Here is a 16,925-nt window from a genome sequence, read left to right on the forward strand (position 1 = left end):
TAAAGGTTTACGGCCACTCCCGATACGTGAAGTGGAGGAGAGACGTGTAGACACGTCTTCAGGCAACAGTGGCCATCTTAGAATCCATTGAATCTCTTTTGCCCAGATCCAACGGCCCCTCTGTATATAACAAATCCCCTAGGATCCCAAACCCTGTTACACCAGGAAACTATCTCTCCCAGAATCTCTGTTTTCCTGTGTCCTACCCAATCATTCTTTTCCAAGTCCCTCTGGTCATTATTTTCCAAACTCCCAATCGGCATTGACAAAACACTACGGTTCCCACAATCCCCCTTGTTCATTTCACGATAATAATCCCGGTCATTCCCGTTTGTTTCACAAACCCTACCAATCTCACCCTTCTGAGTTTACCAACCCTCTTAGTACGAGGGTTATAATTCCATATAACACCTTTTCCCCATCCAACCCCATAGGATTCTTGGAATCTCTACCACCCCCCTTTTCCAGCACAAACACTTTCCCATACAGTGAAAAACAACAGACTAACCACAGTACCGTTTACCTGACATGTCCCAACACAAGGGTCAGGCAGAGTCAGGTAATCAATAGTAATAGTAACAACACACACCTGACAGCCCTTTCCGTTCCCCACAGTGATAAAAGGTGGAGCACGAGAGCACACTACGAGCAAGGCCGAACGCACGAGGAGACAGCTACACTAAACCGGCAGGACAAAGGGAGGAGAAAGGCGGTGAGACCTGGAAGGACGACGAAGGGGGATTTGCCCTTGCCCTTTTCAACTCAGACTTGCAAAGCCTCCGAAAGGGAAATCATAAGACCGGGAGTTACAGCTGGCATGCAGAGCGGCAGATGTCAATGATAATTGGGGGCCTCTTGCATTGATAACGCAGGCGGAGAGGCAAGCTGGCTACTGTGGTATTATCCTTGACTCCAGAGAACAAAGAAGACAACGGGTTCAGCACAGCCGATGAGTGGGAGGAAGCTGATAGAAAACCAAACTGTGTTGAGCCCAAGGTTGCAAGTAGTAACATTTATTTGAACGCAAGAAATTTACAAGAAGAAGAACTTGTGTATATGTTTGAACTTTAAAGAAAGCCCAGTTGAGGTCCTGGTGCAGAAGGGGTCCCGTGCCACATCGGCGCTCATTCGAAAGGCTCTGACAGGGAACTGTTTTTGAAAATACGAGAACCAGAAGACCCTAGGAAAGAGTGGCGTGAGCTATCAGAGTGGTCCTACAAGGGTCACGTCAAAATCTTTGTACAATCGAAAGTCTCTGACCCGTTACCAGAGGGAGGCTAGGGGAAGGGAACCCCGCTTTTCATTACGATTGTGAACTGTGATAATTGGCAAATGTGAACCCGACAGAGGGATGCCGAAAGAAATCTAGAAGAAAGAAACTCTGCTTTCTAATGAAACTGAGCAATACATAAACTGTATTAGGAATACATGAACTGTGTTGAAGAAAGACTGTAGTGAACCCGACGGAGGAAGGCCCATTTTTACAAGGAGGATTCGAGCCCAGCGGAGGGAGATACTAGTGGTGAAGAGCAATCACCCAAGTTGCAAGAAGGATCTGAGCCCGGCAGAGTGAGATCCCAAGGGCGAAGAGCAATTGCACGAAGAACTTTTGTTTGTTTATTTGTTTGTCGTTTTACAAAAAGGGGTGAAACATAATACACCCGAGAACACTGTGTAAACGCGAGTGAACCCAGTAGAGGGTTGTTCACTTTGTTGTTTGTCTAAACGGATATTAAAGCTCCTAAAGATCATGAGCGATATCCGAGAGGCCGTAGTGAACCCGACAGAGGGAAGCCTGTTTTTGCAAGGAGGATCCGAGCCCGGTGGAGCGAGATCCTATGGGAGAAAGTGCAATCACCCAAGATGCAAAATCACAGAGAGAACTTTTGTTTGTTTGTTACTTCGAATCAGCAAACTTTCTAAGACAAGCAACTTTTGCAAGAAAGAGACTTAGCCTCTGAAGGGGTTTGATATTATTGAACTGAACTGTGAACCTCGTGCTATCGAGGCCCAGGAGTGTGCTGTGCTCGAGAGTCCTGCCTTGTCCCGTGCTTCAAACGTGGGGAAGGGTGACCCAGTCATACCATTCTGGCTTATTGTTTTATGAACTCTTCTTTCTTTTCTGGCGAACATTATCCCACACTCCTTTGTAATTTAGTACTAAAGATTGGCAATAGTTTGTTTTTTAGTATAGGCCCTTTTTTACTTGTCAAGACCCCACTGGGACTGACTTATTATTATTTGAGGGTCTTAGCTTGCCCCAATCTTAGATTTAGGTTTAGATTAGGCATTTATCTTACCTATTATAAAGTTCAATAAACACCATTGAACTGTGATCACTTGTGTTTGTCTTTACTGTTGCTGCCATCAGTTCCTTACAATGCCCTGCTGCGCCATGTCAACCTGCACATGGCACTGCCCGCCACCCAAGCCCAGATGAATGACCTCAACTCACGCTTCTATGCCATTGCACAAGTGCCCAACGTCATTGCAGCCATCGACTGCACCCATGTTGCATTGGTTGCGTCCCAGGCCCATGAGGAGACTGCCAACGCCGGATTGAATCCCGGCAGGGCCAAACTTAGCCTTTCATCCTTCCAAGGTCAATAAATGAGCACCACACACTGTGGGTAACAATAAGCATCGCTCAGATGTCTGAGGGTTTGTAGCGCTATATAAATGCAAATTATTATTATTATCATCATTAGGCAGTCTTCCAGAACTGCAAGTACTATCACTCAATGAATGTGCAGATGACCTGTGGGCCTGACCTAATCATCAGCCACTGCTGTGCCTGCTACCATGGATCCACCCACGACTCCATGGAGAGGCACAGAGGACAATAGACCTGGATAGTGGGTGAGTGCAAACCCTCCTATAAATGCATGTTTAAGCACAAGTAAAAAAGGGGTGGTATAGCCACAGGAAGCATTGCATGCCAATAGGAGGCTCAGTCAGCACTTCTGCAGCACCTGCACCATTTGCGGGGGGCATCCAAGGTCACATGCACACAGCCACCACACCTCGACCCACACGTGGTGATGTACAAACACTGTTACAAACACAACACATCAGACCACAATGACCAGAATTCACTTTGAATGTGCTGCAGTGCAGATCCACACCACATCAGCCAACAGCGAGTCCACCCAGGGCCCCAGATAGGAATCCGAAGTGAGAAGATCCCACTCCCTATTCCCTAGAGTACTGTGTGAAATGAATACCGAGGAGTAAACATGTACATCAACAACAGACAGAGAGTATCCCATTAGTGCATTAGAACATGTATCAACTGTTAAAACGAAATTGTTGGTGTAATGAACATTTATCATCATCTAGTGATAAAGGCACATTAAAAGACAAATGCCTACTTCCCCTGATCAGCCAGTCAAAACAGTAGCTCCATCCTGTGGGACTCCATGCACCACTGGTCCAACCATATCCAAGGAGTGGTGCAGCTGGAACCTGGGGCACAAGGCTCCCAGTGTCCCTTGCACAAATATTGAAGGGAATATTACTGCACCCTATTACAAGTTAAAAATGTGAGTTCATGCCTATTCATAATGAGTAAAAGTGGCCCATGCACTCCCTTACCTGTAGTGTTGTGTCCACCCGTGCCACTGCAGCCATCCCATGTGCAGTCAACCGTCAGCCGCTACAGGACAGCCACCTCAACAACACAGGGTGCATGTACAGGACAAATAATACATGGCATGAAATGGGAAGGACGTCCACCCATCACACATAACATTGCATGGCCCTGTTGCTCACAGGAATGCCCACAGTGCATAATGGCTAAATATTCGGATTATGCAGACCCATGCATGGTACAAATGCCTGATGCTGTCATCGCATCCCATGCAGGTGACTCAAGATACCCGCAGCTCACTTGGCTGATGACCCCTGTGCGTGACCCAAGAACACCAAATGACCACGTATACAACCATGCCCGCAGCCGGACTCACAACATCTGCATCGAATGTACTTTTGGACTTTAGAAGGCACCATTCAGGTACCTAGATCGGACTGGAGGGGCTCCTATGTATGCCCCAGACAATCGTCTTGACATGTGCAATGCTGCACAATATTTGCCTCAGGCGGAAAGTGCCCCTACTCCCCAACGCAGACAGGCAACCCCCAGGGGATGATGATGATGACGATGACCATGTGGCCGGAGCCAGGGGTGATACACACAGGGATGGGATGAGGGAGGGGGGCTGGCCATACAGGCACTGATCCATAATTTTCTTTAGCACGGTGACCGGACCCAGAACACGACCTTCACATTTTGAATAAAGAGCACTAATACACAATCATGATTGCCCTTGCATTTTCTCAGATTTAAATGAGCTTTAATGTATGTGAAACTAACCCCACCTACCACCAACTCCCCAGCGCACAGTCCCCCCACCAACTCCCCAGCACACAGTCCCTCAAACCTCCACCCACCACCATCTCCCCAGCACACAGTCCCCCCACCCAACCATGTGTCAGGCCGACAGTGCACAGTCCATTCACGAGGTACGTGGCCGCTTCCCATGTGTACCGGATTCGGGAGAGCTCTGCAGCAGCTGGCGCTGTGACCTCTGCTGTGGAGTTCCCCGTTCGGACTCCTCGGGGGCAGGGGGATGGGGGGTGGGGGTTGGATGCAGGGGTTGAGGTAGATGGGATGGAGGCAGGCATTTGGATTTTCTGCTGGAGGAGGTTATTTGTTTCCCTCATTTGTTCCGCAAATGCAGAGAACCCCTCACATACCCTCTGCCCGAACCCCATGAGGGATGCTGTGCACGCCTCCACCACCAACCTCATGCAGGCATTGTCCATGGCCAGCATAGTCTTCATTGCACCCCTGATGGCACGACTCATGGCCTTCAGGTTCCTATTGTGTCCCCTGGCAAGACCCTCAATGCTTACCTGACGTGCCTCTTATCATGTCTAGTCACGCCATCACAGCAGCCAAGGAACCAGTAGGGGGTGTTGGGGTGGGGCTGCAATGCCTGTGTGGTCTGTCCGGCCAGGGGGGATGTACCTACTGGGGGGGCTGCCTGATGATGAGGCCTATGAAGGTGTGTCCTCGTCAGCCACCGGTGTGTGGCCTTGGACTGTGCGCCTCCACAGGGGCATGGCTCTCCGGTGGTGTGTTCATTTCCAGCAGATGCATGTGTTCAGGTGTGGGGGCCACAGCAGCCTGCTGGTCTTCGCAGCTTGCGCCTACCTCCTCCTTGATGGTTGATAATGGGGCCGCTTCAACTGCCTTCTCCTGCTTCCCTGGAGGGTTGGGCCGTTGGTGTTGGTTTGGCCCTGGAGGGTTGTGCCATTGGTGTTGGCATGGCCCTGGAGGGTTATGCCCTTGGTGGTGGCATGGCACTGCTGCAGTGTGGAGTGGTGGGGTGGGTCTTCCGCCTTGGTGTGCCCTGTCGGCCCCTTCGCGGAGTGCTGGTGCTGGTGGCGGCGGGGGTGGGTGCTCAACATGGACGTCATTTAGGGGTTGCCAGTGGTCGTAATTTGCGACCCCTGAGGTCTCCCTTGCTACCCCTGTGGTCTCCAATTGCGACCCCTAAAAAATTTTTTTAAAAATAAAAGATTTTTTAAAAGCTTTTTACATTGAGGCTCATGGGCTGTGGCCAGCAGCATGCAGCTCTTTGTTTCTGGAGTGGGTGGTATTGGCTATAGCCGGTAAGACAGCGGTTGAGCGCTGGCTGCTGCAATGTGTGTGTGATCTGCAGGTTGCAGGTTCGACTCCCAGAAAGGTTATCTCAGCCTTTCATCCTGCTGAGGTTGATAAATGAGTACCAAAACAGGTTGGGTGATATTGTATGTATATTTGTTCTATATGAAGCGCTTTAGCGTGCTATATAATAACACATCATTATCATTTGGCCATGGATGTCTGCTTGCATTCACAGTGATTTGGTAATGTGGGCCTATGCGCACTGATATTAATGATACATATGGTGATCCATTCTTGTAGGAAATGTATGTCACTTTACAGTGATATCTTAACCATATTTTTCATAGTGTACTCAGAAACAATGCTATGTGATGCCACTTCCTGTTTTTTCTGGGGTGAAATGTGTTCCATTGCTTCCTGTGATGCCACTTCGGGGTGGGGTCAAATTACATCACTTCCTGTGATGTAATCAGAGGTCAAGGGTCATGTGATGTCACTTCCGCTACCCCAGGCATTTTGGTGAAATGACATCCCTGGTGCTCGATAGGATTGCCACACTGCCTCATTCTCCCTGTACGCCTCAGGTGATGCCTGGTTGCCTCTACGGCAGGGGTGCACAACTGATTTTGATACAGGGCCGAAAGTACCTTACATGATGGCTATAGTGGGCCGAAAAGTAAATGTGGGTGGGGCGGTAGGCGGTGTGGGGCGTGGCGTGGGAGGAGGCTTTTTCAACCCCCAATTTTTATTAAACACATGGAAAAAGAATACTTTTCCATTGTTATCATGTTCTATTTAGTTATTGCATATCGTCTGTTTAATTAAAATATATATATTTTATTGACACTTGACTGGACATTCCATTATTTTGGACTGCTATACTTTGCTGTTTGGATTGCCCGAGAGGAGTATGGCCTTCGTTGAGTCAGGTTTCCACAAAAAGCAAAGGATGTACATCTCCAAACTGTGCCTGTTTTAGCTTTAATTTTCGGTTTACTCTTGGAGTGTGACACTATGCCCCATGGTCATCCACCCGCCAACTAAACACTATGCCCCATAGTCCCCGCCCCTCAACCAAACACTATGCCCCATGGCTCCCACCCCTCAACCAAACACTATGCCCCATGACACCCACCCCTCATGCAAACACTATGCCCCAAGACACCCACCCCTCTTGCAAACACTATGCCCCAAGACACCCACCCCTCAACCAAATAATATGCCCCATGGCCCCCACCCCTCAACCAAACACCATGGCCCCCACCCCTCAACCAAACACCATGGCCCCCACCCCCAACCAAACACTATGCCCCATGCCACCAAGCATGAACCATGCATACATACTCATACAGACCCCAAACCCCCACCCCTGCATACAAACTAACAAGTATACCCCCAACTCAGCACACAAACTCACAAGCATACACCAATACACTATGCACCCATACAGACCCGAACCCCCACCCCAACACACAAACTCACAAGCATACACCATGCACCCATACAGACCCAAACCCCCCACCCCCAACTCAGCGCACAAACTTGCAAGCATACACCATGCACCCATACAGACCCGAACCCCCACCCCCCAACTCAGCACACAAACTCACAAGCATACACCAATACACTATGCACTCATACAGACCCGAACCCCCACCCCCCAACTCACACACAAACTCACAAGCATACACCATGCACCCATACAGACCCGAACCCCCAACTCAGCACACAAACTCACAAGCATACACCAATACACTATGCACCCATACAGACCCAAACCCCCACCCCCCAATTCAGCATACAAACTCACAAGCATACACCATGCACCCATACAGACCCGAACCCCCAACCCCAACTCAGCACACAAACTCACAAGCATACACCAATACACTATGCACCCTTACAGACCCAAACCCCCCAACTCAGCACACAAACTCACAAGCATACACCCTTGCACCCATACAGACCCCCACCCCCAACTCACCATACAAACTCACAAACATACACCATGCATCCATACAGACCAGAACCGTCCCACCCCCCAACTCACCAAACTCACAAGCATACACTATGCACCCATACAGACCCCACCCCCAACTCACCATACAAACTCACAAACATACACCATGCATCCATACAGACCTGGACCCCCCGCCCCGGCATCTCAACATACATTGAAAGTGCACATACTGTCGTGCACACAACAACAACAAACATTCAGGCAGACCCGACCCCCGCATCCCAACATACACTGAACTTGCACACAAAAACAACCATTCAGGCAGACCCGACACACACCCCACACCCGCATCTCAACATGCACTTTCATACAACAACAAACATTCAGGCAGACCCGACACCTCCCTACCCCCCCGCATCTCAACACACACTGAACTTGCACACAAACACATTCAGGCAGACCCTGTTGTGTCCTCATCCATGTTAATGACCCTTTTGAATGGGAGCTAAGTCCCATTTCTATTGTTGTTCTTTTGTTGTGGGCCGCGCCCCACAGTAGGCAGGAAAAGGCGGGGTCACTGCCTCAGGCGCCAGTTTCGCGCCGATGATTAAAGAGATAAGAAGCTACTTGGCCGGCTCCCGTGTATTATTGTATTTGCGTCATTTGATCTGTTGTATTGATTTATTATTGCATGCGGCTCCTGTCGGAACACAACAATGGTGACGAGGATCTTCAAGTGAGTTATCGTGCTCAGCCGAACCCACTAGACCGTGCCACAGCGAGGTGCGAGGGCCGCATCCGCAACCACTGCACGGTGAACTTCAAGGACCTCAGCCACGGAGAAAACGCTCATTGTTATGCAAACGCTGCCAGAAAAACCACTCCCACAGACGACACAGGCTGCGCTGATCTCCAAGGAGAGACCTACCCAGACAACATCGCGACACAGCCACCCACACGTGGCTACAACCATGTCGGAAGGTACCACAGACAGCGGCACTCAAAGCCCCCAGACCAGGTCCACCCCAAGGCCTACCAGCAACAAAGAGGAAGGTACCTCCGAATCACTTCAATTGCAAGCCGTGCCACACTTCGATATGTCTGACACGAACAGCCTGGCTCCCAGATGGGCCAGATGGCTAAAAGAACTACAGATCTACATCGACGCCTCTGGAGTGAGGGAGGAACGTCGTCTAAGAGCCATCCTGCTGCATTCATTGGGGCCTACTGTACGTGACATAGTATTTTAAAGCACTGACTCGTTCCAAGGCATCATCGATTCATTGAATACATATTTTGCACCGTTAAGAAATGCTGACTATGAGAGACACATATTTATTTATTTTTTTCCTTGTTTATTAACCTATTTAAGGTTTTTTACAAATCTGTGCTGTGGTGAACTGTGTTTGTGCTACTTCTAAGAAATTTGACCCAGAACTTACGACACCACTCTCGAATTTCCTTGAAGGTCTCTTGCTGGTGTTGCAGGCGATGAAGTGATGTCACTGGCTTTTGCCAGAGCTACTTCAAGAAATTTAGCTGCCGCTCTGGACCATCTAGTGGAATCGCCTGCAATTAACCGAAACCATATTGTCTCTTCGTCGAGTGTGAACGGGCACGTGATGAGTGGTGTCAAGTAAGCCCTTCTTTCGTGCGCCAATCCAGGACATGAGGTGAGTAGATGACGGACAGATTCTATTTGGTCAACTAGACCACAGACCCGGCAGTGAGGTGAATTTGCCAGCGCTCTTTTGGCCAAAATTTCTCTCGTGTGCAGAAGATTCAGACGGGCCCGTAGAAGAGTTTTTCTCAGCCTTTTTTCGGGAAATTTTTCGCAATATTTCAGCGGAACCTTTGGGCGATTGTAAGTAGGTGGCAAGTCTTTTAGGGATGTGTACGTTAGGATTTTCTCGTTAGTACGTATCCAGTCTTGTTCTAAAAGTTTTTGCTTCACACGCCCAGGATTTGAGATGAGGAGGTCGTCCGTGCAGTGGACTTCTTCTAATTTTTGTCCAATTTTCTTCGCCCAGTTGGTGAATGGTGTGCACTTCCCGTTTTCCAGTTCGTTTTCTAATATCCGAAAAATCGGCAGAGAGTCAGGGGTTCGTATTTTCCTGTAAAGTAGAATCGCGCAGTAGAATCGCGCTTTGCATGACAACTGAGGCTAGTGAAGGAAGGCCAAGGTCGCGCCGAATGGCTGGCATGGGGGCTGTGGTAGGAAGCCCCAAAACCGATTTCCATAGAAATCCTTCCAGTCTCAGCCAAAATTCAGCAGGTAGAGTTAAGTTGGCTGCCATGCCATATGTTATGGCCGGTACTACCTTTGTTTTGTAGAATTGCAGTACTGGGGTCCAAGAGAACTTGCCGAATTTTTTGTCGACAGCTCGAGATTGGGCTGTCAGGTTCTTGATTTTTGAACAATACGAGGCTTGGAGTGAAGTGTCGTTCAAAGTGTTGTCTAGTTGAATGCCCAGGTACTTAAACTCGTCTACTACTTCGATTTTTTCTTCATCGAGAAACCATGCCGGACGCTTCTTTGTCTTTTTTTTGCTTTTTGAAAAGGACAAGATTTTAGTTTTGCTTTTGTTTATTTGCAGATTATTTTCTTCCATGTATTTGGCCAAGTTTGTTAGCTGTCTCTGAAGGCCCACTACCGTCTGGTCAATCAGAATTAAGTCGTCGGCGTACCACAGTCTTGAGACTTTAGAGATACCCACTCGCGGTGGGAAGGATCTTACTGATTTCGCTGAGTCTTGAAAGTCTCCAATAAACGAGATGAACAGAGCTGGGGCTAACGGGCAGCCCTGTTTTACTCCCCGTTTTGTAAAGATTTGCTCTGAGAGTGTGCCTTGTTGGTTTAGGCGGACTCTGAGTGAGGTGGTTTCATGGAGTGCCATTAGTGGTGCGAGAATCGAGTCTGGACATTTCCAGGTGGCTAACCTGGTCCACAGTCTTTCTCGATCTACCAGATCAAAGGCCTGGGACAAGTCTACCATTGCCATGTGGACCTTTCCCGTGCCCCTCTTTGTATTTGCTTTAAGTATGTTCAGAAACAGTAGGTTGATTGACGTTCCTGCTCCCTTCTGGAATCCTGTTTGAAACATGTCGGCTGCCGGGGAGGCGCTGGCCCAGACTTTGAAGTGGCAGAGGAGTAGTGCTGCGAAAATCTTCCCTGTGACATCCAGTAAGACAATAGGTCTGTAATTGGCGGGGGTGTCTCTGTTTCCTTTCTTATAGATGGGCACCAGTACAGCCTCTGTCCAGGTTTTGGGAATTTCTTTTGTTTTCTGAATTTGAGTAAATATTTTGCCAATTACTTGCGCCCATAGTAGTGGGTGTGCCTTAAGGTCAGTGTTAGTCAAGCCATCTGGCCCTGGAGCCCTTGAGGATTTGAGTTTGTTGATCGCTTCTGTGATGTCCGCGACCGATGAGAGAGTGATCCATGGGGAATCTGAGAGGGCAGGAAGATGTGGTGACGGGGAGGTAGGGCAGCGGTATAACTCCGTGAAGTGCTGAATCCACTTTGACACTGGGTGTAACGCTCACCTGATTCCCGCAGAGGCGCCGGTCTTGACTGGGTGAATGCCGTATCTTCAAAGGTGATGTGTAACACACGGTTGGCTCTTTGGGCTGGACCTCGGTGCACTGTATGTCTGACTCGAAGAGTAAGATGTCTGCAGATAGAAAATATGGGATTAATGAACTCGGGTTAATGGGTGCCTCTCTCCTCTTCCCTTTCTCTTCTCCTGTAGAACCCCAAAGGTTAACACCCTCACCTTAGGTAAGTGAACGCCGAGCTCTCCATCTGCCTCGGGGCAGGGTGCCGTAACCAGTTTCTTCACTGGATAAGGGTGCAGGCCTCTTGACCTCAGAGGACTGCTGTCCGTCGTTAACTGCACGAACGGTAAGTTCTGGGCACTTCAAATGTCTTAAAAGTCTTTTGTAATGATATCTCTTGTTTTGCAGGGTTCCGGCGATGGCGGATGGCGGGCTGATGAGAGTTGAGGATCGAACCCGCGTGAGGAATAGAAGCGCCTGGAAGCACGTAAGTAAGCGCTTGTAGCCTGCTTCACGATGCGCACTAACTGTCCCTTTTATCTTGCAGGTACAAGTTCGGAGCTTTAGAGAAGCTGAAGGGTGCTGGAATACCCACTGGATTCGGCGTGGGAAGGAGTAATGGCACGTGAGTAATAAAGTTGCCCAATGTCTTTAAACGCACCTTCTTTTGTCTTTCAGATGCGGGATGCAGTGCGAAGACCTCCGGAGCGTGCGAAGAGCTGGTAAGCTTTTGTCTTTCAGATGCCGGAATGCAGTGCGAAGACCTCCGGAGCATGCGAAGAGTAGGTAAGCCTTTGTCTTTCAGATGCCGGAATGCAGCGCGAGGCGTTGGTGACAGCCGATGGACCAGGTAAGAGATGCACTGCCACTGAAGACCGTAGTGCTAACCTGTTCTTTCTTTGTCTTTACAGGTGCTGCTGAAGACTGGATTCCGGGATGGTAAGCCTTTGTTCCCTTAGGCCCAGGATCAGATGCAGAAGACACGATGAGCGCTCTGCTGAAAAGAATGCAGAATAACGCAAAGCAAGATTCATCCATCGGGTGTGGTTTAAATAGCCTCCTGTAGTGCTTAGGTGCCTCCTTCCACAGCCACGCCTAGGTAAGAAAAGAGTTCCTGCTTTCCAGAAGAGTTCCAGTGTTCTGAACCTAGGGAGTGGCTCCTGCCCCACCCAACAGGAAAAGTAGTCCCAAACAGAAGAGGATCAGGGGTTCAACTGGCAGGTAAGTAAGCAGCATGGTCTGCTGCAGGTAAATCCACCCAAGCATTATGAGCCCGGCGCTTCCAGCGCTGGGACTGGGCATCTTTATGAGCCTGCTGCCACTGGCGCCAGGACAGGGTCCAAAAGGCCCCAATTGGGACTGGCTGGCACTCGGAACCGGGGTTATGGGTCTGCTTCCAAGGGAGTCGGGCAAGTCCTGATCTTTTGGAAGCAGAGATCATGACACTGGGACACAGTTTGCCAGCACGTTTGCCTTCTGCCCATTGATTGATTTCAGTAGTGACCAAAAGTCTCGAGTGTTCCTTGTGGCACAAGTGTGGAGCATTTCTTCAGCATCGTTTTGGTACATGAGCAACCGGTGCTGTTTTAACCATGATTTGTAGGACTTTTGTTCTGCTTGATAATTAAGCCATGTTTCCGGCGAGTCAGCTCTTATGGCCGTTTTTTTCAGTTTGTTAAGATTTTTTCTTTTTGTTTCCCTGTTTTTGTTCCCGCGAATTTCGTTTTGTGTGCGGCCAAAAGCGACACGTATTCTGGTCGTCTGTCGCTTTTGCTCTTTGTTATTTGGACGGTTTTCCTCACGATGTTAGAACATTTTTTTTTTACATTTTCAGAGGTTAAGCGAAGCCTGTTTTGTTGTAGGTTAGCTTCCACTACTGCAGGGTAGAAGGGTCTTGATGGAGCTGTTCCGTTCCATGACATTTTTAGAAGGTTGTGGTCACTTTCCTGCGTTTTTACCACCGTGAAGCCAGTGAAATAGGCTATCAGCCCTTCCGTGATGAATATGTAATCCAGCGTGGCGGTCGAGCTCAGTCTTTCCCACGTAGGGATATGTGATTTTCGATCTTGGAGTGATGATACATTGTGGAAGTTCCTTGATTTCATTAAGAGGGACCAGGCTCGACCTCTTTCATCCATCGTTGAGTTCGGGCTTTGTTTGTTTTTCACTCTCCCCTCACATTTGGAGTTCAGGTCACCGCAGATGATGATGTTGGGTACTTTCCACTCCACCGTTAGGTCGTCAATTTGGTTGGCGACCATGGTGCAGAATTCTTTAGTGCTGGTTTTCGCCGGGTTCCAGTAGAGGTTTATTATGCCTAACTTCGAGTTTGTCCAAGCATCTCTGGTTAAGTCTTGATGGCACCATGTAGCCAACGTCGTCAGCATTCCGTAACCCTCTGCTATTTTCCCTTTTAGAGTAATCCCTGAGCCAATCCGGATAGCTGTTAGTATGCCTCCGGAGGGGCGTCCTAGGATGGATTTGCAGGCGGGCGAGGCCTCTGTTAAGTATCCGTCCATGGCTGGTTTGTGAACCAACCATGTGTCTTGAAGGCAGATCAGTTCGAACATACCTAAATTTGTGTCACTAGGCGTTGTAAGATGATGATGTCCTCTCGTATTCCACGAAGCCATGTTTAGGGAGCATTTTTGTAGAGGGTTTAAAGGACCGATACATTGTTTCTCCGTCGACTGTGGTCCTTGGTTTTGTTGCTATTTCTTGTGAGTTTGCGCAAAGGTTTCCGAAATCCATTTCCATGGGTTGCGTGCTGGTGGTACGTTTGTTTCTCTTAGTGGTCTGCTCTCCTTTGTGAGTTCCGTTCTAGATTGTCTGGTTTCTCTTTTCTCGTGGTGACTTTGTGTTTTTGAAGCGTTGTAGTTGTTAATTCGGGTCGTAGTTTGAAGGGTAGTTTGGTTTCTCCGCCACCACCTTTCGTCGCCGTGTGCCGCATTTTGTTTTCTCGGAAGCCTCTGTGTGTAATTTTCTCTGTGTCGCTCCCTGTCTCGATTTGGATTTTCAGTTTTTTCTTTTGTCGCCTTGATGTTTTCCTTTGATTGTTTCTGAAGGCAGTGGATTTTTAGGCCCATTTTTGAAGGTCCTTGTGCACGTCGGGAGTTAACTCCAATGATGTTTTTCTTCTTAAATGGAGGTAAGCTTTTGCTTTATGTTCCCGGTGATAGGGTTCGACCAGTGTGAAGTCTTCCGTTTTTAGGTGGCAGAGTGTTCCTATTTTCCCCAGTCTTTTTAAGACTGTTCTGCGTTTTAGGACCAGGTAAGAATCTTTAGATGATATTTGTTCTAGCTTGAAGATTTTACCCCCTTCAGAGATCTTGTCTTTGTCTGAAGCAGTGTCCTTTTTTGCTCTTTGATCCTTCGATGACTGAACTCTGGCAGGATAGTTCGGTTGTAGTGTTTCTGATCTCGGTCTCTATGAGGCACATGTCCAACGTATTCATGAGTCTCTAAGTTTTTCAGGGCTTCTACTGCAGTAGATGGAGAGTTTGAGCAAGATCGTTGGCTAGGCGGCTCCCTTGATACCTCAGGGTGATTTTTTTTCTTATATTCTCGGATAGGTTCATCTTTAGTTGAGGGGTTTGTTTGCATTTGTTTTGAAGCGTCGTCAAAGTTTGACGGCGGTGGGGAATCTAATTCCCTTTTGTCAGGGTATAACGATATGTTTGACAAGTCTGAGGATGAAGTTGAGTCTACCCTTATCCTGGTTGTGTCTGTTGCGGTCGACTGCTTCAAGTTTGTGAGTGTGGAGTTCTTTGTCACTTCTCCTTTGTTAACTCCCGTCTCTATTTCCCCAGTACAATTTCGATTTTGGAGGGGTTTTTGAGGGGATTCCTTTGGGCGCAGCCACACAGAGGGTTTGCTGCCGTTTTTGGTCTTTTCTTTGACTTTACCCCTGGCTGTGGATTTTGGGGGGGACAATAGTGCTAGTGTAATCTCGTCGGTTTTATGTTTTGGAGGAATTTTTGTGAAGATTGGGGCAACTTCTTTATTCTTCTCGGTCTGTGTGGACTGTGTGGTTTTGGTTGGTGATTCCACTTTTTTATGCTTAGTGCCCTCTTTCTTTAGTAGTTCTGACATCACAATGTCTATTTTTTCCTCCCACTTTGAATGTGTGGAGTTCGACGTTCTTTCCATTGCTGTGAGATAGCCTTCCACGTAAATTAGCTTGTCCTTTAGTTCACTAATCATTGCTGTATTATCTTTCGAGGCCTCGTGTATTGATTCGTACAGCTTTGTGAAAGGGTTTAGCACTATTGAAAATGCAGACATCACTGACAGAAGATCTTTTTTCTTTGTCGAGGGAGAGTCGTTTTCTGACATGTTTGATGTGTTTCCAGGGCGTCTGCTTTTCTGCGGGGTATTTGAGTCTTTGGCGGCGTTGAGTGGCGGGAATCTTTCTGAGAGTCTTCTTTCTGCAGTTGATACGTTCGTTTGGGGAGGCTGGGATGGATTTTCCGACGATTGGGTCAGGTTCCCCGAAGTATGCGGCTTGTTCCACACATGATTTTCTCGTTGTTGGCTGGGGCAGAAATTGTGGGTCTGCTTTTGTCCCTCTAAGGTGGGCACAGGAGTTTGCAAGTTTGCGTGTGGCGGCTTTGGGAGACTAAGGGAGACTTCGGGGAGCTTGTTTGTTTTGTCTGACTTCTTTTTGTTCGGGTCTTCTTCTCTTTCTTCTTGCTGAGACAGTTCAGGCGGCACTGGTCTCCTTTGATTCAAGTCTCCCGATTGCGTGGACTCATTGTCGGTGAGAGCGTGTGCCGTCTGAATCCGTCCTTGGAGATTTGTGTCAGTTTTTCTGGCCTTGCTCAGTGGAGATTTGTCTTGGATAGCCTCTAAGATTTCGGCGTCTGATAGCTCAGACTCTTGACTAATCTTTCGTTTGTGTTGCTTTAAAAAATAGTCCTTTAGGCTGCTTAGGTTTGTCAGGGTCGGGTTACCTTTGTACCCTCCTAATAGTTTAGAGGTGACTTTTTTTTTCAGGGTCTTTGATATCGTTGTTTTCTCCCTTATTACATTCAGATTAGGGTTTTCATTTTTGCGTGCAGTCTTTTCTCTCTGGGGTGAGTTTGTTGAGACTGTGCCGTGTTGATCGTTGTCGCTCAGCTGTATTTCAGCCAGTGCCAAAGGCGTGCCTTCTGCTGATTTTGATGGTTGAGGACTCAGGTGTCGGTCTAGGTCCTGGACTGGGGATTCGTTCCCTTCTGGGGACCCTGTGGACCCCACGGACTGAGTTACTACTGATTGGTTTCGGGCCTGCTCAGGGACCGTGGTGCTGGTTGTTTCTGATGGTGAGTGCCCCTCCAGCCCTTTGTTCGTGAATACATCGTCTTCGGATTCCGTGTCCCACGAGGAAGTTGGGGTACCTCGCCTCGTGGTTAGCTGGGCCTTTCTGAAGTGAAATCTCTTTTCAGGGTTCGTCTGATGGGCTCGACTCTGATGGACCTGAGCCTGAACCTTGATGGCTGTGTCGCATGAGTATTCTTGCGCTGCGGCCGCCTCAGCGCGTGTCGCACTGCCGACCGGCATGGTTGCCCGATCTGAGTTTTCCCCAAGTTTCTGGGGTGCTGATTGAAGCTGACATGGCGAGGTATGTGAGGCCTCCAGGTCACTTTTTCCGTTAGTGGGTTGAGTGGATTGCAGTTGGATCATGTTTGACGAGGCATGCTCTGCAGTACCCTGCCGTGCCCACCCTCCGATGGTCACCGGCAGGGAGTCGCTCGT

The sequence above is a fragment of the Ambystoma mexicanum genome, chromosome 5q, assembly GCF_040938575.1.
Source record: "Ambystoma mexicanum isolate Mex_15411 chromosome 5q, UKY_AmexF1_1, whole genome shotgun sequence".
In the NCBI taxonomy this organism is placed as follows: Eukaryota; Metazoa; Chordata; class Amphibia; order Caudata; family Ambystomatidae; genus Ambystoma; species Ambystoma mexicanum.